Source organism: Arachis hypogaea, chromosome 11 (assembly GCF_003086295.3).
Source record: "Arachis hypogaea cultivar Tifrunner chromosome 11, arahy.Tifrunner.gnm2.J5K5, whole genome shotgun sequence".
NCBI classification, from domain to species: Eukaryota; Viridiplantae; Streptophyta; class Magnoliopsida; order Fabales; family Fabaceae; genus Arachis; species Arachis hypogaea.
Window position 1 is genome coordinate 97,982,194 of NC_092046.1, and position 4,581 is coordinate 97,986,774.

The 4,581-nt window shown below is 35.7% G+C and overlaps 1 non-coding gene across 1 annotated transcript; it reads right to left on the reverse strand.

Annotated features, from left to right (window-relative positions):
* Nucleotides 1-2,787: 2,787 nt before the first annotated feature.
* Nucleotides 2,788-2,895, reverse strand: LOC112724921 (small nucleolar RNA R71). The gene has a single exon (XR_003164060.1). It is a non-coding gene; the product is annotated as a small nucleolar RNA R71 (small nucleolar RNA).
* Between the last annotated feature and the right edge of the window lie 1,686 nt (nt 2,896-4,581).

A 4,581-nucleotide genomic window follows, 5' to 3' on the forward strand; every position in this document is an offset into this window, starting at 1 on the left:
ACCATTTTCATAGAGAGGAATAGGATGCAACCAACGACAAGGGTGATGCCTCCAGACGATTAGCCGTGCTGTGACAGAGCATTTGGACCATTTTCCCGAGAGGATTGAAAGTAGTCATTGGCACCGGTGACATCCTTACACAAAGCCAGCCATAGAAAGGAGTAAGACTGATTGGATGAAGACAGCAGGAAAGCAGAGGTTCAGAGGAATGAATGCATCTCCATACGCTTATCTGAAATTCTCACCAATGATTTACATAAGTATTTCTATCCTTATTTTAGTATTAATTTCAAAAACTCCATAACTATTTTATATCCGCCTGACTGAGATTTACAAGGTGACCATAGCTTGCTTCATACCAACAAACTCCGTGGGATCGACCCTTAATCACGTAAGGTTTATTACTTGGACGACCCAGTGCACTTGCTGGTTAGTTATGCGAAGTTGTGAAGATATGTTTAGACCATGGTTCTGTGCATCCGTTTTTGGTGCCATCTCCAGGGAATCAATTTCGAACAATAATTCACAACCTGAGTAACAATTTCGCATACCAAGTTTTTGGCACCGTTGCCGGGGATTTTTCGAGTTTGGACAACTGACGGTTCATCTTGTTGCTCAGATTAGGTAACTTTCTTTTTGTTTTCTTTTCGAAAAAAGTTTTCAAAAATCTTTCAAAATTTTCTCCTTTGTTTTCGAAAAAAAAAATAAAAAAATAAAAAAAAATGTTTTCAAAAATATATTTTTCTTTAGAATTTTTAAGAATGAATTCTAGTGTTTCATAAAGCATGTTGAAGCCTGGTTGGCTGTAAAGCCACGACTGTAGGGCATGTTAGGCGTGTCATGTCTGAGTTACATACTAAAGCTTGGCTGGCTATTAAGCCATGCCTGACCCTTTGATTGGAGCTTTAGACTAAAGAGCATAAGATTCCTGGAATTCATATTAAAAATTTTGGAATCCTTATTTTTGTTTTTCAAATAATTTTCTAAAAAAAATTTAAAATAAAATACAAAAAAATCATAAAATCATAAAAATCAAAAATATTTTTCATGTTTCATGTTTGAGTCATGTGTCATGTTATAAGTTTGTTGTCAATTGCATATCTATTTTGCATTTTTCGAAAATTCATGCATTCATAGTGTTCTTCATGATCTTCAAGTTGTTCTTGGTAAGTCTTCTTGTTTGATCTTTGCATTTGCATGTTTTGTGTCTTTTCTTGTTTTTCATATGCATTCCTGAATTCTTTATGTCTAAGCATTAAAGAATTCTAAGTTTGGTGTCTTGCATGTTTTCTTTGCATTAAAATTTTTTTCAAAAATGTGTTCTTGATGTTCATCATGATCTTCATAGTGTTCTTGGTGTTCATCTTGACATTCATAGCATTCTTGCATGCATTCATTGTTTTGATCCATAACTTTCATGCATTGCATCATTTTTTTTGTTTTTCTCTCTCATCATAAAAATTCAAAAATAAAAAAAAATATCTTTCCCTTTTTCTCTCTTAAAATTTCGAAAATTAGATTTGACTTTTTAAAAAATGTTTAAAATCTAGTTGTTTTTATGAGTCAAATCAAATTTTTAATTTAAAAAAATCTTATCTTTTTCAAAATCTTTTTCAAAAATCAAATCTTTTTTTCAATTTTTTTTAGTTATTTTCGAAAATTTCAAAAATATTTTTCAAAAATCTTTTTCTTAATTTTACATCATATTTTCGAAAATAACATCATCAATTCATGTTTTGATTCAAAAATTTCAAGTTTGTTACTTACTTGTTAAGAAAGATTCAAACTTTAAGTTCTAGAATCATATCTTGTGATTTCTTGTGAATCAAGTCATTAATTGAGATTTTAAAAATCAAATCTTTTTCAAAAACTAATTTCTATCATATCTTTTCAAAAATATCTTCTTATCTTACCTTTTTCAAGAAAAAGTGATTGCAAAATATCTTTTCTAACCTCCTAACTTTTTATCTTTTCAAAATTTGTTTCAACTAACTAACTAACTTTTTGTTTGTTTCTTACCTTTTTCAAAACTACCTAACTAACTCTCTCTCTCTAATTTTTGAAAAAATCTTCCCTCTTTTTCAAAATTTCTTTTTAATTAGACTAATTATTTTATTTTTTATTTGAATTTTTGAAAAACTACTAACTTTTTTCAAAAACACTATTTATTTATTCATCTACTAACAATAAGGAACCTCTTTACTGTGACATAGAGGATTCCTCTTCTTTTCTTTTTCTCTTCTCTTTCTTATGAGCATGGACAAAGAAAAAGACATTCTTGTTGAAGCTGATCCAGAACCTGAAAGGACTCTGAAGAGAAAACTAAGAGAAGCTAAATTACAACAATCCAGAGACAACCTTATTGAAAATTTCGAACAAGTAAAGGAGATGGCAGCCGAACCCAACAACAATAATGCAAGGAGAATGCTTGGTGACTTTACTGCACCTAATTCCAATTTACATGGAAGAAGCATCTCCATTCCTACCATTGGAGCAAATAATTTTGAGCTGAAACCTCAGCTAGTTTCTCTGATGCAGCAGAACTGCAAGTTTCATGGACTTCCATCTGAAGATCCTTTTCAGTTCTTAACTGAATTCTTGCAGATCTGTGATACTATTAAGACTAATGGAGTAGATCCTGAAGTCTACAGGCTCATGCTTTTCCCTTTTGCTGTAAGAGACAGAGCTAGAATATGGCTGGACTCTCAACCCAAAGACAGCCTGAACTCTTGGGATAAGCTGGTCACGGCTTTCTTAGCCAAGTTCTTTCCTCCTCAAAAGCTGAGCAAGCTTAGAGCTGATGTTCAAACCTTCAGACAGAAAGAAGGTGAATCCCTCTATGAAGCTTGGGAAAGATACAAGCAGCTGACCAAAAAGTGTCCTTCTGACATGCTTTCAGAATGGACCATCCTGGATATATTCTATGATGGTTTATCTGAGCTATCAAAGATGTCATTGGATACTTCTGCAGGTGGATCCATTCACCTAAAGAAAATGCCTGCAGAAGCTCAAGAACTCATTGACATGGTTGCTAATAACCATTTTATGTACACTTCTGAGAGGAATCCTGTGAGTAATGGGACGCCTATGAAGAAGGGAGTTCTTGAAATTGATACTCTGAATGCCATATTGGCTCAGAAAAAATATTGACTCAGCAAGTCAATATGATTTCTCAGAGTCTGACTGGAATGCAAGCTGCATCCAATAGTACTCAAGAGGCTTCTTATGAAGAAGAAGCTTATGATCCTGAGAACTCTGCAATAGCAGAGATAAATTACATGGGTGAACCATATGGAAACACCTATAATCCATCATGGAGAAATCATCCAAATCTCTCATGGAAGGATCAAAGGCCTCAACAAGGCTTTAATAATGGTGGAAGAAACAGGTTTAGCAATAACAAGCCTTTTCCACCATCCATTCAGCAACAGACAAAGAACTCTGAACAAAGTACCTCTAATTTAGCAAACTTAGTCTCTGATCTATCTAAGGCCACTGTGAGTTTCATGAATGAAACAAGGTCTTCCATTAGAAATTTGGAAGCACAAGTGGGCCAGCTGAGTAAAAGGATCACTGAAATCCCTCCCAGTACTCTCCCAAGTAATGCAGAAGAGAATCCAAAAGGAGAGTGCAAGGCCATTGAATTAATTACCATGGCCGAACCCACAAGAGAGGAGAAGGACGTGAATTCCAAGGAAGAAGACCTCCTGGGACGTCCAGTGATCAATAAGGAGCTTCCCTCTGAGGAACCAAAGGACTCTGAGGCTCATCTAGAGACCATAGAGATTCCATTGAACCTCCTTATGCCATTCATGAGCTCTAATGAGTATTCCTCTTCTGAAGAGAATGAGGATGTTACTAAAGAGCAAGCTGCCAAGTTCCTTGGTGCAATCATGAAGCTAAATGCCAAATTATTTGGTATTGAAACTTGGGAAGATGAACCTCCCTTGTTCACCAATGAACTAAGTAATCTGGATCAACTGACATTGCCTCAGAAGAGACAGGATCCTGGAAAGTTCATAATACCTTGTACCATAGGCACCATGATCTTTAAGGCTCTATGTGACCTTGGTTCAGGAATAAACCTCATGCCCCTCTCTGTAATAGAGAAACTGGGAATCTATAGGGTGCAAGCTGCTAAAATCTCATTAGAGATGGCAGACAATTCAAGAAAACAGGCTTATGAACAAGTAGAGGACGTGTTAGTAAAGGTTGTAGGCCTTTACATCCCTGCTGATTTCATAGTCCTGGATACTGGAAAGGAAGAGGATGAATCCATCATCCTAGGAAGACCTTTCCTAGCCACAGCAAGAGCTGTGATTGATGTGGACAGAGGAGAATTAATCCTTCAATTAAATAAGGACAACCTTGTGTTTACAACTCAAGGATCTCTCTCTGCATCCATGGAGAGGAAGCAGAAAAAGCTTCTCTCAAAGCAAAGTCAACCAAAGCCCCCACAGTCAAACTCTAAGTTTGGTGTTGGGAGGCCACAACCAAACTCTAAGTTTGGTGTCAAATCCCCATATCCAAACTCTAAGTTTGGTGTTGGGAGGTCTCAACAAAGCTCTGCACATCTGTGAG